The sequence below is a fragment of the Bos grunniens genome, chromosome 9 (genome assembly GCF_055505025.1).
Source record: "Bos grunniens cultivar Pamir isolate PY7600 chromosome 9, Bosgru_T2T1.0, whole genome shotgun sequence".
NCBI lineage: Eukaryota > Metazoa > Chordata > Mammalia > Artiodactyla > Bovidae > Bos > Bos grunniens.
Window position 1 is genome coordinate 11185754 of NC_141173.1, and position 26327 is coordinate 11212080.

The window sequence follows — 26327 nt, forward strand, 5'->3', positions numbered from 1 at the left end:
CAGTGCAAGGGCAGAATCTTAACCATTTCACCATCAGGGATGTCTCGTTTTCTATTTCATCTTGTTGCATGTGAGCTCAAACTCCTTCCTGTAGTCTGGCACCAGAGAAAAGAGTGGATGTGGGCTCCAAGGTCTGACAGACGTTGTCCACAGTGTCTCTGGGACTACACTAAGGACAGGAGATTTGGTGAGCTCTGATTTAGAAAGCCCTACAGACTTGATTTGAGAAGGCGTGGGTGGAGACGAAGGCGTGGATGGAGACGAAGGCGTGGATGGAGATGAAGGCGTTTCACTGTGAGAGTGAGTGATTGCTCTCTCTGTGAAGGGAGAGACCTTACAGAATGAAAGTGGCCAGGCTTTGGGGGAACGCTGTTTCCTGCCCTTGGACCCCCTGTTCCTGTCTCTGCCTGGCTGTGTGGCCCCTTGGACCATAGACAGAGGGAGGATGACATGAGGCCAACTTGGAAATAAGGTTCTGCTGCTGCCCTTTGAGCCTGTTTTCCTGGTAAACTACCATTGCTGATGGCTTCGCGGGTGTGGGACCCTGTGGATGCCTTCCAACACTCCCTAGCATGGGGCGGTGAGGGGTGGGGATTTCCAGAAATTGCTCTTTGGGGCTTATGTCTGTGAGAGATTTAGTAAATGCCACACGTTGCCAGTGAACCCAATAAGCTACTTTTGGAAGAGTCTGGAGGACACACTTCATGGAGAACTGAGTTTCCGGGATCGTTGCTGGGGCTTTTACTTTTGTTACATCAAGTGTTTGCAGCTGGAGCAGCAATTTCCACCTCTCACTCTTTCAGGGAGGAATATTGGTAGTTAAAGAAGAAGCCAAAGTGGATGCTTGTGTTAAATTCTTTGTTTTCACCTGGAAATTTTGCATAATTTCTAAATGTTCCTTTTCCTTTTAAAATATTCTTCATTTTTATAGTCTCTTCTTTATTCTATTTATTTATTTAAATTGATTTTTTTTTTTTTAATGGAAGATTCGCAAGCCATTATAATAAACAGTAGAAAGAGCTCAGTTTCCTTCACTGGTAACATCTTGAAAAACTCCGGCAGAAAATCACAACAGGATAGAGACATGGAACATCTCCACCACCACGAGGCTTGCTTCTCCGCTGCTTCCTCCCCACCTCATCACCTCCTTGACTCACTTCTCCACTTCTTCAACTTTATCAGTTTCAGATGGAATGTTATATAATGGAATCATATGCTATGAAAACTTTGGGGCCGGCTTTTTCCACTCTGTAACCCTCTGGGAATTCACAATAACCCTCTGGGAATTCAGCTTGTTGTGTGTATTGGGCTTCCAGGTGGTGTAGTGGTAAAGAATATGCCTGCCAATGCAGGAGATGCAAGAGATTCAGGTTCAGACCCTGGGTTGGGTAGATCCCCTGGAGAAGGGAATGGCAACCCACTTCAGTAATCTTGCCTGGCAAATTCCATGGACAAAGGACCACGGTGGGCAACAGTCCACGGGGTCCCAAAGAGCTGGACATGACTGAGCCCGAGAACACATGTTGTATGTATCAGGAGTTCATTCCTTTTCATTGCTATTACATGATACGGATGCACCATGATCCACCCATGGAAAGACACTTGGACTGACTCCAGGTTTTGACTATCACGAATAAATCCACTTAGAAACATTTGTAGACAAGGTTTGGTATGAACACAAGTTATGTCTTCTTTCTTTCCTTTTTGTATCAGTTTAGCCATAGTTTTATCAAGCTCTTTTGGATGTTTTCTTTATCCATTGATTTTCTGTTTTCAATGTAGTGATTTCTGATTTTATCTTTATTATTTCCTTCTGCTTGCTTTGGGTTTATTTTTCTTTCATTTTTTTCCCGGGTTCTTGAAATAGGATTAATTTGAGACTTTTGTTTTTTATAACAGTTTCACTTAGTGCTGTACATTTTCTTTTCAGCACCATTTTAGATATGTCCCACAAATTTTGATATATTATATTTTCATTTTCATTCAATAGATTAAAATCTTCTTTTGAGACTTCCTCTTTTACTCATGAGTTATTTAAAAATATGTTGGTTAGTTTCCAAGTGTTTGAAAATTTTCTTATTATCTTTCTATTTTTGATTTCTAGAATGAAATCAAAGTGGGGGTAGAGAACACACTCTGTTTGATTTCAATTATTTTAAATTTGTTGGGATATTTTTATGGCTTGAGATATGGTCTATAATGACGTATGTTCTGTGGGCACTTGAAAATAGTGTATATTCTGCTGTTGTTGGGTGGAGTGTTTTATAAATGTTGATTAGATTGTGGTGAGGCTGGTGAGTGCTGTATCCTTGCTGGTTTTCTAATTGTTCTATCAGTTGTTGAGAGTGAGTATTAAAGTCTCCTAATATAATTCAGTTCAGTTCAGTTCAGTCGCTCAGTCGTGTCCAACTCTTTGCGACCCCATGAATCGTGGCACGCCAGGCCTCCCTATCCATCACCAACTCCCGGAGTTCACTCAAACTCATGTCCATAGAGTCAGTGATGCCATCCAGCCATCTCATCCTCTGTCGTCCCCTTCTCCTGCTGCTCCCAATCCCTCCCAGCATCAGGTCTTTTCCAATGAGTCAACTCTTCACATGAGGTGGCCAAAGTATTGGAGTTTCAGCTTAGCATCAGTCCTTCCAAAGAACACCCAGGACTGATCTCCTTTAGAATGGACTGGTTGGTTCTCCTTACAGTCCAAGGGACTCTCTAGAGTCTTCTCCAGTATTTTTTTTGCTTCATATATTTTCTTTTTATTTGGTACATACATGTTTGAAATTTTTAAATCTTCTTGGTGAATTTAGCTCTTTTATATCATGCTCCCTCAGTCTCTCATAAATTTCTTTGCTCTGATGTCTGTTTTACCTGATAGTAATACAGTGACTTATGCTTTCCTTGATTAACGCTTGTATGATGTATATCTTCTCATTTTTAAAACTCCAATCTGCCTGTATTATATTTGAAGTAAGTTTCATGTAGATAGCACATTGCTGAGCCATGTTTTCAAATCCACATTGCCAATTTTGGTCTTTTCATAGACATAATTAGACAATTTATATTTAATGTAATTTTGATATGTTAGGATTTATCATTTTATTATTCTGTTTTCTCTCTCTTTAATTTCTCTGCTTTATTTTCCCCTGCTTTCTGTGGATAGTACTTGAACACAATTTAGGATTCCATTTTGATTTAGCTACAGTGTCGGACTTTATTTTTTTGGGCTCCAAAATCACTGCAGATGGTGATTGCAGCCATGAAATTAAAAGACGCTTACTCCTTGGAAGGAAAGTTATGACCAACCTAGATAGCATATTAAAATGCAGAGACATTACTTTGCCAACAAAGGTCTGTCTAGTCAAGGCTATAGTTTTTCCAGTGGTCATGTATGGATGTGAAAGTTGGACTGTGAAGAAAGCTGAGTGCCAAAGAATTTATGCTTTTGAACTGTGGTGTTGGAGAAGACTCTTGAGAGTCCCTTGGACTGCAAGGAGATCCAACCAGTCCATTCTAAAGGAGATCAGTCCTGGGCGTTCTTTGGAGGGAATGATGCTAAAGCTGAAACTCCAATACTTTGGCCACCTCATGCAAAGAGTTGACTCATTGGAAAAGACTCTGATGCTGGGAGGGACTGGGGGCAGGAGGAGAAGGGGAGGACAGAGGATGAGATGGCTGGATGGCATCATCGACTCGATGGATGTGAGTCTGAGTGAACTCCGGGAGCTGGTGATGGATGGGGAGGCCTGGCGTGCTGCGATTCATGGGGTTGCAAAGAGTCGGACATGACTGAGTGACTGAAATGACTACTGACAGTGTTTTTTGGTGTATATCCTTGTATAGCCATTCTATGGATGCTCTTGGTATTACAATTTATATATAGAGATGTCATAGTCTATTGGTGTCATCATTTTGCTAGTTCAAGTGAAATGTAGAAATCTAACTTCCCTTTACCTCCCTTGGCCCTTCCTTATTTATAATAAAATTGTCTTACATATTTTCTGTACATACATTTAGACCCAAACTAAGCAGTATTATAAATTTTGCTTCAACTGCAAAACATAATTTTAAAAATTTAAGAGGAAACGGAAAGCTTGTTGCTTTATTTATTTTTGTTTGTTTACTGTATTCTTCCTTCCTGATATTTCAAGCTTCCTTCTTTTATCATTTCCTATCTGTCTAGAGAATTCTTTTTAGCTTTTCTTATAGGATAAGTCTGCTCATGAAAAATTCTCTTAGTTTCCCTTCATTTCTTTTATTTAAAAATGTCTTGATATTGCAGGATATATTTGTTGTGTGTGAGATTCTGGGTTGCAGCTATTCCCCTTTCAGCACTTGAAAAATGCTATAATGCTTTCTTTTGGTCTCTGTGATTTCTGATGAAAAATCTGCTCTTGCTCTAATTGCTTTTCCCCTATACGTGGGGTGTGAGTTTCCTCTGGTGGCTTTCAAAATGTTTTCTCTATCTTTAGCTTTTAGAGGTTTAATTATGATGTGCCTTGGCATAGATTTCTTTTGGTTTATTTGCAATTTGTAGGTTTATGTCTCAGTTGTATTTTTCATTTTCATTTTCCTATCATTTTATTTTCATTTTCAGTTTAAGGTCTTCCTGGTTCTTGGTATGTTGAGTCATGTTTAATTGAAATTTGGACATTTTATTATCATACGGAGAAGGCATGAATCTGGATCTCAGTTAAATCTTCTGTTTAAGCAGGGAAAGGGAGGGTGTTTCCTTGTTAATGACAGGTGGAAGGGGGAGTCTGGATCCCCCACATGGCTTCCCTTGACACCAAGTGAGGCTTCTCTTTGCCGCTGGGAGTGAGTTGCTTTCCTTGTTAGCCCATCTGAGACTTGGTATCCCCTCCCTACGATGGTGGTGATGCTGCTACATCTACATATAAGCCTCCTCTGTGGATCCAGAGTAATAATAAATAGGCAGCTGTGCTGTGTCCTGTAAGAGCTTTGCAATGGGAGGTGCTGTTAAAGGTGGTTAATGAGCTTTGTGACTGAGGTTCACATAACAGCAGGTTGAAAAAGCTAGAGATGCACACACTGAGGCTATTTATGAAAAAAATTCATGAGATTATAATAAAGTTTAAGTGTTTGATCCCAGACCTGGTTCCTGCCTTCCCTCTGCCATTCCGTTGTCTTTTTATACAAGAAGGAAAATCATAGGGACCTAATTAAAAAGTAGACCAAAGCAAAACCACTGCCATGAGGTTTTCCAGGTAAAGAAAAGTTAAAGAAAAAATGGGGCCTATTTAAACTAAGACATACTCATATGCCAAAGTTTATTTTCTGTCAAAAATCCTCTTAGTCTTATTCAACTCAGAAAAATGAAAGCTGATGACCTAGATGTGAAAATTTGTATATTCTTCAACTTAATCTCATAAGTCATTCAACTCTAATTCCTTTGTGAATTCATATAATCCTTCACCAGTGAATTAATGGATAATATTCTTCTCAGTCAGTTCCTTGGAGAATAGATTTTTGTGTATATAGTTAAATCCTTGTTAATATCTATGATTATACCATATAAATGAATGTGTCAAAGTTATGCCCTTGAAATGTGGAGGAAAGGTTACAAGATTATCATTTCAGTATTCAATATAGTCTTTCTTGGCAAAGTGCAGTGCTGAACTATTCTTTCCTATGAAAATAATGAGGGATACAAATGAGTGATGCAGTGATACTCCATCAGGCTGTTAGGAATTCAGGTTGGTGGGCAAAGAAACCTTCAAAAGCCTAACGACTGTCATTCTTTTCTGACATTTCTCCATTTTAAGAAATAGACTACAGCAAAATGAAGAGAACCTACCCTGAAAGGACTGAGTCACAGCCTGGACTATTTCACATTGATGCAATTCAAAATTAGAGCTGAAAATCTCTAATTAATGGGGTAACAGGATAGAAGCCCCAGGAGGCCCTGCACTGTGTAACATGGCCCAGCATCTCAGCCGTACAAAGCATAAAGCATCAGCCCATTTGTACCTGAGCTCCCATGCATTTTGGCTTTGTATTTCGGCTCCAGGTTCTTTGAGGATGGAACTTCAGTGCCAAGTGTTTGATCTGGAAGACTCGGGCTAGAATATAGCTAAACAGCACCTTTCTTCTGCTCAAACACCCCATTTTCTCTCCTTGTCTTCCTGTGTGGTTAGTTGCTCAGTCGTGTCTGTCTCTTTGCGACCCCAGGACTGTAGCCCACTAGGCTCCTCGGTCTATGGACTTCTCCAAGCAAGAACACTGGAATGGGTAGCCATTTCGTTCTCCAGGGGATCTTACTGAATCGGGGATCGAACAAGGGTCTTCCACATTACAGGCAGATTCTTTACCATCTGAGCCACCAGGGAAGCCTCTTTGCCTGCCTAATTCTCACTTAACCTTCTGGGTCTTGGCTTGGATGTCACCTATGGTGGAAGGCATTTCTGGACCTGTGGCCTGAGTCAGGGCCCTTTACTTTGCTCCTGAGACACCTGCCACCATGCAGAGCACTTATACAAGGCTATTCAATGTTCCTTAAAATATCCTTACTGTGCTCTTGACTTCCACCCAAGCATAGTAAGCACTTTCCAGTAGAACTTTTTGGGGTGGCAGAATGTTCTAATCTGTGCTGTCCAACCTGGTAGCCACTGGTCACATGTGGCTGTTAAGCTCTCAAATATGGCAAGTATGACTTAGAAATGGGTTTTAGATTTATTTAATTTAAACTATTTAAATTTAGATGATATATACAAATGCCACAAATGAACTTTAAATAAATACTTTAAATTGCTTATTAAAATTATTTAGATTTAAGTTTAAATAGCTGCATGGTAATTTTTGGCTGCCACACTGGACAGCATTGCATTAGACTGGGAGCTTCTTGACAGCAGGGACGGCATCTTACTTACCTGTGAATTTCCAATACCAGAGAACAGAATCTAGCCATTTCTATTACTTCAAGAAATACTTGTTGACCATTGTATGAATGTCAGCATTCTATCCTTACTGTACCATCACATTTTGTTTGATAGCTGAGACTCAGATGCCGATATTAGAGCTTAAGTTTTGGCTCCATCATTTAATATTTAGGTCAAGGGTGACACTCTCTCTGTGCCTCAGTCTCCTCATTTTTAAAGTGAGTTATCAGTTGTTCCTACTTCATAGGCTTATAATGAGCATTAAGTAAACTTATATTTTATTCATTCATTAAGGTAGTAAATACATTCATTAGAGTTGAGTGCAACGGTTGGCAGATAGTAAAGTCTACTATATAATGACTATCATTAAATTAATTGTGTTGTGTTGTCTTTTATTGACAGAAGGAATGAGAGATAGAGAAAGATACAAATGAGAGAAAAATACTACTTTGGTAGAAAGTACTGTGTTCTGTGCAAGGTCATATAAACTAAACCCTTGGCGGGGGAGGTCTTCATGCCTACCTTATTTTATCTGAGAGTGATTCTTAAGTGTCGAAAGGTCCGCAGCTGTGATGTGTACCATATGAGATGAACTAGAGGCCATGACTGAGAAGCACAATAAACAGAGGCTATAAAGTGGAGTAATTCAGAACACAGACAGTGACACTATGGGTTGGTAACAGCTGCTTTACTATTGTTTATAATAGAAATTAAGTCTAACCAACTGTAGCCAAATGCCCCTTCAAAGAATGTCAGTAAGGATGCCGACAGAAGGACCCCACCCAGGAACCGTCTCCCACTGCGGTCAGTCTGAGCCAGCGCTGCCTGGCAACCAGGATGCGTCTCTCCTCCTTGGTGAGTAATTACAATCCCATTCTTCTTTCCTTGTTTGACATCTTCAGTACAGAGTTGATGAGTGAATTAAAAAAAATGTCTTAACTCTGAAAATCATTTCTTTCTTTATATTCAGATTGTTATTTTCATTTATTGATGTCTGTCTCCATTCAGGGAAGGAGAATCTTGGCTTTGGACAACTCAGGCCATGCCTTCCCCAATTTGGAGGAAACTTAGAGCATTCCTACTCATGTTTTAGGATAAGAAAACTAAATCTCAGAGACATACTACTTGCCCAAAGCCACATGATTCAGAGTAAATAACAAAGTTTGAAACTACAAGTCTGGGTTTTGCAGTTTCTAGTTCAATGAATTTTCAATGAGTTTAGAAGATGCTGGAAGGAAAGAGAGAAGGGATGGAAAGAGCAATACCCATATGCAGGCTTTATTTCAGTGGGATTTGGCCTTTTATTTATCACAGTGAAATTCTGATATAAGTTTCTGGGCCTCTCTTCAGGAGAATGCACACAAATATTTTTTGGCTGACAATTTTGGATGATAACAGTCCCTGAATTTCACTGACGGGCTCTTATTTAAACATGCTTAGTATGGAAAGAGTCTGGTTTCATTTTAAGAAATTATAAATAATGGCTATAGATCTCTGCATGTTGATATGCTTTGAAACATCTGCTAGAAAAGGACACGTTCTTAGGGGAGAAGGATGGATTCTGAACAGGTTTTATTATTCTTGATTGAAAAAACTAGCTGTAGATTGTGCAGCTTCTCTGGCTTTCATATTTAATGTAGTTATGATGAAGCAAGGTCTGATGCTATAAAGAGCAATATTGCATAGGAACCTGGAATGTCAGGTCCATGAATCAAGGCAAATTGGAAGTGGTCAAACAAGAGATGGCAAGAGTGAATGTCGACATTCTAGGAATCAGTGAACTCAAATGGACTGGAATGGGTGAATTAAACTCAGATGACCATTATATCTACTACTGCGGGCAGGAATCCCTCAGAAGAAATGGAGTAGCCATCATGGTCAACAAAAGAGTCCGAAATGCAGTACTTGGATGCAATCTCAAAAACAACAGAATGATCTCTGTTCATTTCCAAGGCAAACCATTCAATATCACAGTAATCCAAGTCTATGCCCCAATCAGTAATCCTGAAGAAGCTGAAGTTGAACAGTTCTATGAAGACCTACAAGACCTTTTAGAACTAACACCCAAAAAAGATGTCCTTTTCATTATAGGGGACTGGAAGGCAAAAGTAGGAAGTCAAGAAACACCTGGAGTAACAGGAAAATTTGGCCTTGGAATACGGAATGAAGCAGGGCAAAGGCTAATAGAGTTTTGCCAAGAAAATGCACTGATCATAACAAACACCCTCTTCCAACAGCACAAGAGAAGACTCTATACATGGACATCACCAGATGATCAACACTGAAATCAGATTGATTATATTCTTTGCAGCCAAAGATGGAGAAGCTCTATACAGTCAGCAAAAACAAGACCAGGAGCTGACTGTGGCTCAGACCATGAACTCCTTATTGCCAAATTCAGACTTAAACTGAAGAAAGTAGGGAAAACCACTAGACCATTCAGGTATGACCTAAATCAAATCCCTTATGATTATACAGTGGAAGTGAGAAATAGATTTAAGGGCCTAGATCTGATAGATAGAGTGCCTGATGAACTATGGAATGAGGTTCGTGACATTGTATAGGAGACAGGGATCAAGACCATTGCCAAGGAAAAGAAATGCAAAAAAGCAAAATGGCTGTCTGGGGAGGCCTTACAAATAGCTGTGAAAAGGAGAAAAGGAAAGATATAAGCATTTGAATGCAGAGTTCCAAAGAATAGCAAGAAGAGATAAGAAAGCCTTCTTTAGCGATCAATGACTAGGGATCTCTTCAAGAAAATCAGAGATACCAAAGGAACATTTCATGCAAAGATGGGCTCAATAAAGGACAGAAATTGTATGGACCTAACAGAAGCAGAAGATATTAAGAAGAGATGGCAAGAATACACAGAAGAACTGTACAAAAAAGATCTTCACGCCCCAGATAATCACGATGGTGTGATCACTCACCTAGAGCCAGACATCCTGGAAAGTGAAGTCAAGTGGGCCTTAGAAAGCATCACTATGAACAAAACTAGTGGAGGTGATAGAATTCCAGTTGAGCTATTCCAAATCCTGAAAGATGATGCTGTGAAAGTGCTGCACTCAATATGCCAGCAAATGTGGAAAACTCAGCAGTGGTCACAGGACTGGAAAAGGTCAGTTTTCATTCCAATCCCAAAGAAAGGTAATGCCAAAGAATGCTCAAACTACCACACAATTGCACTCGTCTCACACACTAGTAAAGTAATGCTCAAAATTCTCCAAGCCAGGCTTCAGCAATATGTGAACCGTGAACTTCCTGATGTTCAAGCTGGTTTTAGAAAAGGCAGAGGAACCAGAGATCAAATTGCCAACATCCGCTGGATCATGGAAAAAGCAAGAGAGTTCCAGAAAAACATCTATTTCTGCTTTATTGACTATGCCAAAGCCTTTGACTGTGTGGATCACAATAAACTGTGGAAAATTCTGAAAGAGATGGGAATACCAGACCACCTGACCTGCCTCTTGAGAAACCTGTATGCAGGTCAGGAAGCAAGAGTTAGAACTGGACATGGAACAACAGACTGGTTCCAAATAGGAAAAGGAGTACATCAAGGCTGTATATTTTCACCCTGTTTATTTAACTTCTATGCAGAGTACATCATGAGAAACACTGGACTGGAAGAAACACAAGCTGGAATCAAGATTGCCAGGAGAAATATCAACAACATCAGATATGCAGATGACACCACCCTTATGGCAGAAAGTGAAGAGGAACTAAAAAGCCTCTTGATGAAAGTGAAAGTGGAGAGTGAAAAAGTTGGCTTAAAGCTCAACATTCATATATAGCTTTTATTATGTTGAGGTATGTTCCTTCTATTCCTGCTTTCTGGAGAGTTTTTATCATACATGGGTGTTGAATTTTGTCAAAGGCTTTCTCTGCATCTATTGAGATAATCATATGGTTTTTATTTTTCAATTTGTTAATGTGGTGTATTACATTGATTGATTTGTGGATATTGAAGAATCCTTGCATCCCTGGGATAAAGCCCACTTGGTCATGGTGTATGATCTTTTTAATGTGTTGTTGGATTCGGATTGCTAGAATTTTGTTAAGGATTTCTGCATCTATGTTCATCAGTGATATTGGCCTGTAGTTTTCTTTTTTTGTGGGATCTTTGTCAGGTTTTGGTATTAGGGTGATGGTGGCCTCATAGAATGAGTTTGGAAGTTTACCTTCCTCTGCAATTTTCTGGAAGAGTTTGAGCAGGATAGGTGTTAGCTCTTCTCTAAATTTTTGGTAGAATTCAGCTGTGAAGCCGTCTGGACCTGGGCTTTTGTTTGCTGGAAGATTTTTGATTACAGCTGTGGTACATATACACAATGGAGTATTACTCAGCCATTAAAAAGAATACATTTGGATCAGTTCTAATGAGGTGGATGAAACTGGAGCCTATTATACAGAGTGAAGTAAGCCAGAAGGAAAAACACCAATACAGTATACTAACGCATATATATGGAATTTAGAAAGATAGTAACAATAACCCTGTGTATGAGACAGCAAAAGAGACAGTGATGTATAGAACAGTCTTATGGACTCTGTGGGAGAGGGAGAGGGTGGGAAGATTTGAGAGAATGGCATTGAAACATGTAAAATATCATGTATGAAACGAGATGCCAGTCCAGGTTCGATGCACGATACTGGATGCTTGGGGCTAGTGCACTGGGACGACCCAGAGGGATGGTATGGGGAGGGAGGAGGGAGAAGGGTTCAGGATGGGGAACACATGTATGCCTGTGGTGGATTCATTTTGATATTTGGCAAAACTAATACAATTATGTAAAGCTTAAAAATTAAGTAAAATTAAAAAAAAAAAAAATCTCAACATTCAGAAAATGAAGATCATGGCATCCGGTCCCATCACTTCATGGGAAATAGATGGGGAAACAGTGGAAACAGTGTCAGACTTTATTTTTCTGGGCTCCAAAATCACTACAGATGGTGACTGCAGCCATGAAATTAAAAGACGCTTACTCCTTGGAAGAAAAGTTATGACCAACCTAGATAGCATATTCAAAGGCAGAGACATTACTTTGCCAACAAAGGTTCATCTAGTCAAGGCTATGGTTTTTCCTGTGGTCATGCATGGATGTGAGAGTTGGACTGTGAAGGAGGCTGAGCGCCGAAGAATTGATGCTTTTGAAGTGTGGTGTTGGAGAAGACTCTTGAGAGTCCCTTGGACTGCAAGGAGATCCAACCAGTCCATTCTGAAGGAGATCAGCCCTGGGATTTCTTTGGAAGGAATGATGCTAAAGCTGAAACTCCAGTACTGTGGCCACCTCATGGGAAGAGTTGATTCACTGGAAAAGACTCTGATGCTGGGAGGGATTGAGGGCAAGAGGAGAAGGGGATGACAGATGATGAGATAGCTGGATGGCATCACTGACTCGACGGACATGAGTCTCAGTGAACTCCGGGAGTTGGTGATGTACAGGGAGGCCTGGCATGCTGCACTTCATGGGGTCACAAAGAGTCAGACATGACTGAGCGACTGATCTGATCTGATCTGATGATGAAAAACTGTGAAGTTATACTGTAATACCTTTTTTTCTTTAATAAGAAAACATTATTATATATTCCTTCTTACCAATAACCTTTGAAGTTAGTTGTGCAAGCTAAGTCACTTCAGTCATGTCCGATTTGTGACCCCATGGACTATAGCCCACCAGGCTCCCTCTCCATGGAATTCTCCAGGCAGGAATACTGGAGTGGCTTGCCATTCCCTTTTCCAGGGGATCTTCCTGACCCAGGGATTGAACCTACATCTCTTGTATCTCCTGCACTGGCAGGCGGGTTCTTTACCACTAGCACCACTTGGGAAGCCCTGAAGTTAGTTGTTACTAATCGTTACCAAAGTGTATATATTTCAAAGGCATTTGCTTCCTAGGAAATAAAATATTCCAATTCCAAGAAGTAAAAGTGGAAGATGTACTAACTATATGGTGCTTTCAAGTCAGTAAAATTGTACTAGGAAAAGAGCAAAAAAATATTTTAAATACTTTTAATAATGTTGGCATTTTCAGAATTTAAATAAGTTGCTAAAAGGAATAAAGAAATTGTGGCAAGTAACCAGAGATCTCTTGAAACGTGGATATTAATATCAAATGTGAAATCTACTAACTACAGCAACCAGCAACCTGGTGGGGATGGAATTAAAATTTAAAGAACATTATGAAGGTTTTATTACTGGTTTAAGTCCTCATTTTTACTTCTCAATGGGGAAAGTGAAACCACTTCTCAGAACAGTAATTTTAAATTGTATAAATGAGGAATGAAATCATGGAAAAGAACTATGTGTCTTTAATACCTTTTAAGAAAATACAATAAGCCATTACTTATCAATCTTATATCCTCCAAAATATATAAGAAATAGCTCCAGGGCAGCTTGAACAAAATTTATCTCATCTATCATTGGAAGTGCTTTTTATTTATTTTGAAAGTAGCTGCAAGGTATTATGAAGAATTTCATTTCATTAATAAACTCGGGTTATCTTTTCTTGCAGGACTCTTTCATGCAGAGGGGGAGAGACTGAACACTCGAGTCTGTTCTCATACAAGTCCATTCCTGCAGCAGGATGACACAGCGCCAGTTTCCCGTCCCTAGAAACCAAGTCTGTAACCAGAGTTGTCCATTATTTCTAAAGACGCCATGCTCTGGATATCCCTGATCACGGTTCAACTTTCTTTTTACAGCATGATTTGATCTAAGCAAACAACTTCCAAAGGACAGTTGGAACACAGACGGACTCAAGAGTGGAAATACCTGGAAAGACTTTCACTGTAGTGGTTTCATTCCTGTAGGAGAACCGCCGGAAACCACATCTTGGGGCACTAGTGTTTCTAAGAGTCTGATACAGACAGTGCGAGGAGAGCCCAGTTCAACACTTGTTTGCTGAGCACTTTTTATATGTCAGCCTCTGCACTTGGTGCTGGGGATACCAGGATGAACGGAACCCAACGTCTGCCCCGAAAAACCTCACAGATGAAGGACAGGAACTTCATTAGAGTATGATTTTAAAATAATACTTCCCTGGTGGCTCAGATGATAAAGGACCCACCTGCAATGCAGGAGGCCTGGGTTCGATTCCTGGGTTGGGAAGATCCCCTGGAGAAGGGAATAGAAACCCACTCCAGTATTCTTGCCTGGAGAATCCCATGGATGGAGGAACCTGGTGGGCTACAGTCCATGGGGTTGCAAAGAGTCGGACACGACTAAGCGACTTTCACTTCACTTCACTTAATACAATACACACAATTCTCTGAGAGATGTATGTACAGAGTATACTAAATGTGAGAAAGTACCTAGGGCAACCCTGGAGGCAGGAACGCTTGTCTTTCAAAGAAAAGGATGTGGTAGGGGCATGAGAACATCCCAGGTACAAAAGACCCTCGTGGACAGAAGCCTGGGGCTAGAAGCAGCACGTGAGCTTTGGGGGTCCCTGGAGAAAGATGCGGCCCTGTGGCTGGAGGGACCAGCAGGGTCCATATCTCAGTCCAAGGAGGACCTCTCACGCCATGGTCTCTAGGAGTGGACTTTATTCCACGTCTCATCTGTTTACAGGAAAGAGATTCATGGGAGGCTCAGAGACAGAATCAGAGGCCTGGAGGTCATCTACATGTTGTAAGAACTAGAATGGATGGGACCAGTCAGGGAGGGTCTGTACAGAGCAGGAGGGCACGGGAGAACCTGGACATCAGCAAATCCTCGAGGAAGGGTGAGGAAGAGGCTGGGGAATAGGACGATCCCCATGGAGCCTGTGCAGAGCCTTGGAAAGTCCAGCAGGACCAAAGCTAGCAAGTGTATGTGGCCAGGAAGAGGTAACTGCACCTTAGCTTCAGGGGTTAGTGGGTTGGTGGGGGGAGAGGGTCAGGAAGTTGGGAAGTGAGTGGCAGGTGAGACACTGCTGAATGTGGATGAAGAAGTTTGTTTTCTCTGAACAGAGACCCTGGTGAGTTTCACGGTTGGGGGTGGGTCTGTGGGGGTGAAGGGAGGAAGGTGTGCTGGTGGAGAGAATTTAGGAGGGAGTGGGATAAATATTCTTTAAGGTGAGCTGTCTTCAGCCAGAAGGGGACCTGTCTTCCTCTGAGACTTGACAGAAGGATGTGAAGTTGCTCAGTCGTGTCTGATTCTTTGCGACCCCATGGACTGCGGCACGCCAGGCCTCTCTGTCCATCGTCAACTCCTAGAGTTTACTCAAACTCATGTCCATTGAGTTGGTGATGCCTTCCAACCATATCATCCTCTGTCGTCCCCTTCTCCTCCTGCCTTCAATCTTCCCCAGCATCAGGGTCTTTTCAAATGAGTCAGTTCTTCACATCAGGTGGCCAAAGTATTGGCATTTCAGCTTCAGCATCAGTCCTTGCAATGAATTTTTAGGACTGATTTCCTTTAGGATGGACTGGTCGGATCTCCGTGCAGTCCAAGGGACTCTCAAGAGTCTTCTCCAACAATGTATTCAGGAAACACTAAAAAAAATGAGTAATTTGAAACTCATGCAAACTTTTCCAGCAGATAGAGAAAAAAGGAACACTTGACAAATCATCATAAGAGTTTAGTTTTTATAAACTTGACATCAAACCTGATGAGGACAGTTTGAGAAAGAAAAATCTAACTTGCAACCTTGGGAGAAGAAAGTCTTAACAAATGTAGCCACTTGAATCCTACAGTGAAGAAATAGGTGAACAGAAGGGGCTTTAGGAAGAGTAAGAAAAACCACAAGTGAAGGAAGGCTGTCAGAAGCATAGCTTGAGGAGTTCTCAGGAGGCCGGAGGGTTGAGAGCAAAGAGAAATCTCACTTCCTCTGTACTTTTTCCACTTATTGTTCTAACATTATAAAGTGTGAAGGAAATGAGACTTCAGACTTTTAAATTTATTTAGGCAAATATTTATTAAAGCCTTTCCATGTATAAGGTGGGCTTCCCTTTGTCACAGGTGGCATTAGTGATAAAGAACCCGCCTGTCGATGCAGGAGACATAAGAGACATGGGTTCGACCCCTGGGTCAGGAGGATCCCCTGGAGGAGGGCATGGCAACCCCTCCAGTATTCTTGTCTGGAGACTCCCATGGACACCGGAGTCTGATGGGCTACAGTCCCATGGGGTCACAAAGAATCAGACACGACTAAAGTGACTTAGCCTGCATGTATACATGTATAAGGTATATGATTTGGAAGTTTAAAAGGTACTCCCGAGGATCTGTGAAGAACACCGTGCTGGCTCCCCAGGTTCCCCTAGAAAACATGTAGAACAGCCAGGATAGAAAAACGCCAGGGCGCAGACAGTCTTCATAACACAAATCCCAAATCCTGGGTGAGTTGTGACAAATCGCCAACAGCGACAGGACCTCCTGGGAACGGCATCTGCCCAAGCGGAGCAGAGAGAAGCAGTGGGGTGTCTGACAACCTGCTGGCTTCCAAATAACAAGCAAGGAGTTTCCTGGAAAATGGAGCAACTGGCTTGAGAACAGCAGCAAACTGGGGATGTTGATGGTTCCAGAGTGTCCGTGGTGAGACTGAAGGGACTTGAAAGGTCTGAGCTGCCTTCATCCTCAAAGCAACCAAACAGAGTGTCTCCCAGAACAAAGCTGGGTGACAGTCCACACTGAGAATAAACCGCTGAGGGGAGAATCTCGGCTGAACTTGTCAGGGACGATAGAGACCAAAGGAATATGGAATCCATCCAGGAGTGGTGATGGAGACTAGACCCAGGCCGTCTCAGAAGGCACGAGTTCTCACTGCGGGATGAATAACAAAATAACCAGAAGAGGGTGGCCTAGAGACGTCCAATTGGGAAATCTACTCTAAGCCAAGCCTCCTGTTAAGAAGTTTAGAAAATCTCATTCTATAAATTAATTCTTAAACTCTTATTCTATAAGCCACAGGAAAGGACAGCTTTCAAATCGTATTTAGATGTATTGCAGGATAAAAAGAATAAGTAGAATCTCTATAGATAATGAAGACATCAGATATTTTATGAGATATTCTTACAAAAATGAAAACCATAACGTTCTTTCAAAATGAGGGAAAAGATATGAATATTGAAGAAAACTCAGTAATGAAGTGGTATAACTTAAGAAAGAATTAGGCATAAGAGAAAAAAAAATCATTTCAGATACTAAAACTAACTAGAAGTTTGTTGTTGTTTAGTCACTAAGTTGTATTGACTCTTTGGCGATACCATGGACTGTAGCCCGCCAGGCTCCCCCCGTCCATGGGGTTTCCCAGGCAAGAATACTGGAGTGGGTTGCCATTTCCTCCTCCAGAGGATCTTCCCAACCCAGGGATCAAACCCGTGTCTCCTGCATGGGGAGGCAGATTCTTTACCACTGAGCTACCAGGGCAAAGAGTAAATAGGCACAGTAGGTAATATTTTACAATAAATAGCTGATGAAAAGGAGAGAAAAAAATTTCCAGACTTTAAATATTATTTTGTATTGGGCTATAGCTGATTAATTGGAGAAGGCAATGGCACCCCACTCCAGTACTGTTGCCTGGAAAATCCCATGGACGGAGAAGCCTGGTGGGCTGCAGTCCATGGGGTCACTAAAAGTCGGGCACGACTGAGTGACTTCACTTTCACTTTTCAGTTTCATGCATTGGAGAAGGAAATGGCAACCCACTCCAGTATTCTTGCCTGGAGAATCCCAGGGATGGTGGAGCCTGGTGGGCTGCCGTCTATGTGGTCACACGGAGTCGGACACGACTGAAGCGACTTAGCAACAGCAGCAGCATAGCTGATTAATACTGTTGAGGTAGTTTTAGGTGAACAGCGAAGGGAGCCAGCTATACACAGACATGAATCCATTCTCCATGAATCCAGCCTGGCACATAACATTGAGAAGAGTTCCCTGTGTTATACAGTAGGTCCTTGTTGGTTATTCATTTTAAATATAGCAGTGTGTACATGACCTTCCCAAAGTCCCTAACCTTCCCTCCCCACACTGTGCCACCCAGCAACCATAAGTTTGTTTTCTAAGTCTGTGAGTATCTTTCTGTTTTGTAAGTAAGTTCATTTGTATCATTTCTTTTTAGATTCCATTTATAAGGGATGTTGGGCTTCCCTGTGGCTCAGATGGTAAAGAATCTGCCTGCCATGCAGGAGACTTGGGTTCGAATCCTGGGTCAGGAAGATCCCCTGGAGAAGAGAATGGCTACCCACTCTAGTGTTCTTGCCTGGAGAATCTTATGGACAGAGGAGCCTGGCGGTTGGTCTACAGTCCATGGGGTCACAAAGAGTTGGACATGACTGAGTGACTGACACTATAAGGGATGTCACAGGATACTTCAAAGGAGGAAAAAATGGAAAGATTAAACACTGAGGATGCTGGGGACTGAGTGGGGGGGAGGGGAGAGTGGGCCTTGAGGATGTTGTTTGATGGGTATAGAGTTTCAGTTTTGTAGGATGAAAAGAGTTCTAGAGATGGATGGTGATGATGACTGCACAGGAGTGAGAAGTGCTTAATGCCCCTGAGCCACACACTTAAAAATGCTTAAGATGGGAAATTCTATGTTATGTGTAGTTTACCACAGTAAAAAATTGAAAGGGAAAAAGGAAATGAATAAATCCAGGGAGAGAGGAGGGAGGAGGTTCAGGATGGGGAACACATGTATATCTGTGGTGGATTCATGTTGATATATGGCAAAACCAATACAATATTGTAAAGTTAAAAAAAAATAAATAATAAAATAAAAAAAACAAACTCAAGAGATGGAAAGTATTAAGAGGAGTGTGATAAATTCAGAAATAGGCAAGGAAAATCCAACGCATATGTATATATATAAATATATATATATATATGAAATCCATGAATAATAAATCAAAATAAATTAGAAGTACCTAATCATACTTTCATAATTCAAGAAAACTTTCATAGCATGTATTTTATTATATATATTTCATAGCATATATTTTATTATAATTATGTACAGAAAGCGCACTTTGCATAGCTGGGAAACTGACCCAGAACAAATATCCAAGAAGTAGCTTTATGAGGGACAGAAGAGTAGGTCATCCTCAGGCTCTTCAAGAACAATGCCTTAGACCAGAGGAAGACAGAGCAACGTTCAGGATGTGTAAGGAAATGTTCAGGATGTGGAAGTGAGCCCAGGATTTCATATATTTACTCAAACCAAATTTTAATTATGATGGCAGCAAATTGGCTTGAACATGTGAGACCTTGAGGGAAGCCATTTCCAGGAGCTTTTGATTGGGGTCCCTTGGACTGCAAGGAGATCCAACCAGTCCATTCTAAAGGAGATCAGTCCTGGGTGTTCTTTGGAAGGACTGATACTGAAGCTGAAACTCCAGTACTTTGGCCACCTCATGCGAAGAGTTGATTCATTGGAAAAGACTCTGATGCCGGGAGGGATTGGGGGCAGGAGGAGAAGGGGACAACAGAGGATGAGATGGCTGGATGGCATCACCGACTCGATGCACATGAGTTCGGGTGAACTCTGGGCGCTGGTGATGGACAGGGAGGCCTGGCGTGCTGCAATTCATGGGGTCGCAAAGAGTCAGACATGACTGAGCGACTGAAATGAACTGAACTGAACTGAACTAATATGGAAAGTGAGCTTCAGCCAAATGGGGTGATAGCTGGAGACTGGAGATGATACGTTTACACGAAGGACGGAGGAAGGGGATTAGGACTGAAGTGGAGTATGTGATGGTTCCACGCTCTGACACTAGAGATATGGTGTAATTCTGAAAAATGAGGAGAGAATGGGAACAGCATATGAAAAATATTTAAAACAGTTTTTTAGTAACTATCCTGATAGAAGTTTTGGCATTGTGATTCAGAGAAATTTTTGTGTGACATAGAGAAAACTCAGGATCCTTGCTGTGGACAGAAGGAGACTTAGATGAAGGAGAGAAGACCTTCCATTAATATGAATTTTGAATAAGGAGTATCAGTGTGAACACACAAGTATTTTAACTGTAAATAAATAAATAAACATAATATTGACATAAATAGTTGTCATAATATTATAAGTAATTTTTACATACTATATTGTACATATAATTACTTAGAATTATATTCCCCATAGGGCTTCCCCAGTGGCTCAGTGGTAAAGAATCCACTTGTAGTGCAGGAGACATGGGTTTGATCCCTGGGTCAGGAAGATTCGCTGGAGAAGGAAATGGCAACCCACTCCAGTATTCTTGCCTTGGAAGTCCCATGGACAGTGGAGCCTGGCAGACTACAGTCCATGGGGTTGCAAAAGAAAATCAGGCACAACTTAGCAACCAAACAAAACACAATATTCTCCATAATGGACCAAGCTGGGAAAGAGATTTACATTCTACAGGATGAAATAGTAGATGCAATGATGTCCATTATTAGAAGCCTTTCCCTCTAGCTTTCCAAGTTCACTTTCCTTCAGTCCTAAGGGCTTTAGCCACTTCCTGAAGTTGCTACCTTTGCACATTTTAAAGCTTATGCCTTTCAGTAGTTAATGGTCTTTTGCTTACTAACAGCTCTTTATATTACATTTTACCAGCTCAATTGATCGGTATGTTTTCTGTCTGCTGATTGGACGCAGGCTGATGCAGGCCCTGTCTGCACCTGAGGCTATGGACCAGAATCAAACATTACGCGCACTGGTGAGCTGCCAAAGGACTTTTGAGAAAGCCGATGATGGTCTTTAGGCATTGTGTCGCTAAGTTAAATGTGGCTGACTTGTCTGGGAGAGGGAAAGCCAGTATGTGCCACTGAGAGGAAAAAAGAGTGATTCTGGGTGTTGGCAGATAAGATGGATAGGAGACGAGAGACATGAGAAAATCCAGGAAAAGAATTAATAGGGTTTGGACTGCTCAGACAGAGAAGCAAAGGAGATGCTGATAATTTCAAACCACAGACTTTGAACATGTCAGAGATGTCAATACTGTGAAGCCAAGGATATTGATAAGGATGTAGGGAGAAGAATCTGGTGTTGGGAGGACTGTGGTGATTTGGGTTTTAAATGAAGATGAGCTATCTGGGTAACTACCAGAAAGGTGGTGAGTGTAAAGTTCCGGAGCTCTGGAAGAGGAGATCCTCACAGCTCTAAGTGAAGACTGTTGATTTATTTACTCCTTGGCGTTCCCACGATGTTCTTGGTGTTGGGATTCAGAGCAGACTCAGCACATACACATATCTGAGTGGGATGCATCCTGTAACCTGGAGATGTCCGGTAATGTTCATTTGAACATCTCCTTGTGCAGCAGACACTGACTCCTGAGGACCTCATTGGCCACCTGCAGCTCCTCAGATGTGGCACCAAGGTTCAAAATTGAATCCAGGCATTCTGAAACACATATGCCTTCCCATCCCAGGCTGCCTTTCTGCACACACTAGGTGCTAATACCCCCCTCACCTATCCCCACTACTTGGGAAGAAATGTTAGCTCTTTATTGAAATGACTTCTGCAGCAGGTGAGGCACTGCTTTTTCCAGGGGAATTTTATTTTTGACAAGACATTGGAAACTTACTCTAAAGGATGAAGCTATGGTGGTGAAATTTCAAAAAGTAGTCAAGTTCTGACAGGCCCCAAGCAAGCGTCTGCTTTCTCTAAGGTTTCTGCATCCTCAGTCTGGTCCCTGGGTACAGACCACATAAAAGCAAATTAGTAAAATGGAGAAGTGCCCAAATACATCAGGATAAACCCAACACTAATGCTCCTTTTACTCATGAAAAGCTAGCATTTTGCTGACAAGGAAATAAGAGAATCCTGGTGTGTTTCTGATTATCTGGTCAACTAAAGTGAGAGAAAGTGAAAGTCACTCCGTCCTGTCCGACTCTTTGCGACACCATGGACTATATAGTCCCTGGAGTTCTCCAGGCCAGAATACCGGTCAACTAAGGGTTTTCTTATTTTATCAAGTTGAAAATGTAATTAAAGGGAACAAAAAATATATTGATGTGTTTGGAGGTAGACAGTTCAAATACTCTTTCTTTGGTTTCTTAAGAGCACGTATGTTGGAATAAGATGGCCTGGTTCAAATCCTGAGCCCACTACCCACTAGCTTTGTGACCTTGGGAAAGTCACCTGAGCTCTCTGGGCTTTAGTTTCCTCAGCAGTGAAATGTGGATATATAATATTCACTGTTTCTTATGGTTGTTGTTAATCTATCTACAGTGCTTAGAGGAGTGTCTAAACTAAAATAAGAGCTACCATATGACTCAGCAATCCCATTCCTGGGCATATATCTGGAAAAAACCATAATTTGAAAAGATACACACACTCCAACATTCATTGCAACACTATAGTAGCCAAGACATGGAATCAACCTAAATGTCCTTCAATAGAGGAATGGATAAAGAAGGTGTGGAACATATATACAATAAATACTGGTTGGCCAAGAAAGTTTATACAGGGTATAAGATGTTACAAAAAAACCCCAAATGAATATTTTGGCCAACCCAATACTACTCAGCTATAAAAAAGAATGAAATCATGCCATTTGCATCAATATGAATTGACCTAGAGATAATCATACTAAGTGAAGTAAGTCAGAGAAAGCAAAACATCATATGGTATCGATTATATGTGGAATCTAAAAAATTGAACAAATGTTATTTACACAACAGAAATAGACCCACAGGCACAGAAAACAAACTTACAGTTACTGAAGGGGAAGGCAGGGGCAGGATAAATGGAGAATTTGGGATTAACAGATTCACACTACTGCATATAAAATAGATGACCAACAAGGACCTACCATACAGCACAGGGGACTCTACTCAATGTTTTGTAATAATCTGCAAAGGGAAAAGAATCTGAAAAAGAATATATATGTGTATATGTGTGTATCATGGAAGCACTTTGCTGTACACCTAAACTAACATAACACTGTAAATTAACTATACTTCAATTAAAAAACTGGTTTTAAAAACCCTGAAGGAAAGAGCGCCTGGCCCCTCATAAACACTGTGTAAGCTTTCATACTGCAGGGTCTGTTATGTCCCATGTACATGGTGTATTTGGTTTTCCTGAGTTGCCTATTTAGACTGCTGAGCCATGCGATTCAGGGATATGGTCGTACTCTAGGAATTTCACTTCGTTTGGAAAGAGATTTATACCAATGAAGAGAGAGCCCACAGTGAACATGGTTAAACATGCCAACTGCACAAGCAAGTCAGTGTTGGCTGGGAGGTGGGAGGTGGGTAGGTTTTGGTGGAGACTCCTTGGGGGCAGGGCTGGCACACACACAGGTGTGTGTTTGGGGGGGCAAGGGTGGAGAAGAGAGAGAACATGAGCTGGGAAGAGGAGGCCTTGGGCTAAGCTCTCACGCAGCAGGATTCTGGTAAGGAGGAGAGGTCAGAGGAGAAGGTGGGAACAGCATTAGCAGGGAAGGGGTTTGAAAACACACGTGATGACTGACGTCATCCAAGAGGACCTGGATCTCTTTCGAGATCTGGTCACCTGGAAAGAATACCAGTGGTCTCAAGGCGAGAGAGCAGGAGGAGGGATGGTTATTGAGTCATTCAGTCTTGTCCAACTCTCTGACCCCATGGACTATAGCCCGCCAGGCTTCTCTGTCCATGGAATTCTCCAGGCGAGAATACTAGAGTGGGTTGCCGTTTCCTTCTCTAGGGGATTTTCCTGACTCAGGGATTAAACCTGCATCTCCTGCTTGGCAGGTATGTTCTTTATCACTGAGCCACCAGGAAAGCCCTGGAGGGATGGTGTCATTTACTGAAATAGCAAAACCTGGAGGCAGAAGTGGGTTTGGAAAGGGTAACACTTCTACTGCCACCCAGACTTGGTTGCTAGAGGCTGCGATGAGAGGTGTAAGTCCATCAGCACAGTCCCCGGCACAGAGGCAGCGCCTGCACCAGCTGGCCACGATCACCTCTGCTCTCCAGCGGTGGTGGGCAGCAGTTTTAGCACCAGGCTAAGAAATGCTGGCCACCAATGTGCAGATTTTCTAAACTTGTTTGTACACTTGGGTCCTTTTTTTCTGAAATAAGCAAAATATATCTTTATAGCTGCAAGATTTAGCTTGAATTTTCACCATGGTTTTAGCTGTGATTAGAAAAACTGGGATAATAAAGCAGTCAGACCACAGGACTTGCAAGAGGCCTTAGGGAGGCAAATTAGCCAACCTTCTGTCACTTTTTCCTCTGATTACAACTTTCCCCGAGAATTTTTTTTTTCTACCTAGAATAAAGGAAAAGGAAAGCTTTGACGGCCTTTGGTTCGGGAATGGTTGATGGCATTGTTAGCACAGGCACATTCATTATGATTCTAAAGCTTGCTGAGCCGCGTGGGAAACCACCTGGGAGTGCTGGTTGCGTTAGAATTCCATGTACACGGTGCAATGAGTTTAATTTGTGTGAAATAAATTTAATAATTTGTTGACTTTTGTCTTCTTCCTGGACTTAACTCCTTCTCATTGTACTTGAAAAGGCATGTACTTAAATGCTACAGGAACACTGAAACCCGTACCTCCTGTCGTGGACTCTGCAAAATTACAAGCCTCAGTGCAAAGATGAGGTGCAAAGGAGCAGGCAATTAACACTGTTTGTTTTAAGATGTTTTCACTGAGAGCTGGTATTTTTTTTTTTTAAGTAAGCAGTCTTTGTGTTTGTCGTTTTTCATGGTCGGAGCAAACTGAGATTCTAGGCTCCGTGAACGTGAGAGCTGAGGGGTGGCTTGGTGACCTCTGGGATGAGGACCACGGAGAGTGACGTGACGAGTTCAAGGCCACAGCGGACTTCAGAAGCAGGACAGAGCCTGGATCCTGCTGCCTGCTCACCTACTGCCCCCCGACCCCACGCCCCACCCCTCTGACGTCACTGAAGTCTCATTTCTGGTACCCAGGTGACGACCCTCTGAGGCATTAAAGGATTTCAGAATTGGAAGAGGCCTTTGAGAGCTTCAGCCTCAACCTGGAACACTCTGGGGCGTGTTCAAGGTCAGAGATGCAGGCGAGAGAGCTTTGCTGACTGGATCCTGGGCCATTTGCATTTCTTTAAGCCCCTTGAGGCTTGGTGGACACGATTCAGAGGGTTTCTGTCACAGTGACTGCCATGGGGCTCGTCCGCCCTGGGACTCGTATGCCTCCTGCTTCCCCACACTTCACCTCCCTGCATAGGGTGGTCTCCTCTGCATGTGGGCCACAGGCTTTTCGGGCCCAAATGTCTGGTACTTTGGTAACTCTGGGTTCAGCCTATGATGGAATTCCCTAGATTCCTTCCATAAACGTCCTGCCAAAACCAAATGAATCTTTTCTCTTTTGAACAACCCATGATGCTTTCTGCCTCTGCCTTTCTGGAAACCGGTTCCCCTTTTCCCAGAACCCTCTTCTGCTGCATTTTAATGATATGATGACACCCCTTGGAACGTGAACGCCAAGGGGGCAAAGTCTGTCTGTCCATCCCTAGGAGCAGTGCTTGGTGCATAGTAGGCACTCGTCAAATATTTGCTAAAAATAGGTCCAAATGACTATCGGTGCTGCTTGTCTCCCACCTTTAGGAGCCTTAATCAACCATACCTGTCTGTGGTCCCTGATGCTCACCTGTGGGCTTGATCCCATCTTCGACGCTGCTCAATTCTCTTCGACAGAAGTCATTAGAGCCCTTGTCAGGAAAGGGTACAACTTGCCATCAAGTTCATTTTGCTGCTACTCAGCTCTGTCTGTGGGTCTTACATCTAGAGTCCAATTTCCTTCCTACTTGATTATTCAGATGGTGAATTCGGCGCCCTTCCCCACCTTGTGGTGGTTTGGTGTATCTTTTGTTAACTTTATGCTAAAAAGGGAACGCCATACCCCTGGATGTCAAGTGCTACTGGTGTCTGTCACCGACTCTGACTCTGTCCTCACGGTGCTGACCCTATCCTGGGGGTGGGTAACTCCAAGTCCCCACCCTCCCTCCCCGGTCTTTGTGGGGGTCACCCTCCTGGTACCCTGGTGGGTGCTCCAGTGTCTACTGAGATGCTGCCTTGCCCCGCCCAGATTCTCTCCCAGAATTCCAGGCTGCTCTCTGCTGTGTGTCCTGGAGGGTTTGATTTAGTGGTGTGTTGCCTGTTTGAATTAGTGGTGTGGCCACCTCAGGGTTCCCTTCTTGGTGCTGTGACTCTCACAGGGTCACCCTTGCCATCCGGTGTTGAGCTAGCAAAGCCAATCACTGACTCTGCTGTGTTTCACTGCAAACTCCACTGGCTAAACTGATCTTTCTCCCTGAACGGTAACCTTTTCCCAGTCACCTTCATGCCCAAGATCCTCATCTGGGATCACAGTTAAGACCTAGGTTCTAGTGTCAGAGAGCCTGGACAACAGCTGTGTGACTTAGGCAAATTACTTAACTCCAAGCTTCGATTTCCCCATCTGAGAAATAGAAGGGAGACATTCAGGTTCGATCCCTGGGTCAGAAAGATCCCCTGTAGGAGGGGATGAAAACCCACTCCAGTAGTCTTGCCTGGAGAACCCCATGGACAGAGAAGC

General features: G+C 42.3%; 1 long non-coding RNA gene across 2 annotated transcripts; it reads left to right on the forward strand.

Annotated features, from left to right (window-relative positions):
- On the forward strand, positions 1–25103 carry LOC147365573 (uncharacterized). 2 transcript variants are annotated; one of them, XR_015132282.1, is made up of 4 exons: positions 1–505; positions 7604–7751; positions 13403–14717; positions 17930–25103. It is a non-coding gene; the product is annotated as an uncharacterized LOC147365573 (long non-coding RNA). The 2 variants fall into 2 exon arrangements; XR_015132281.1 differs by having other exon boundaries at positions 13403–25103.
- The last annotated feature ends 1224 nt before the right edge of the window (positions 25104–26327 follow it).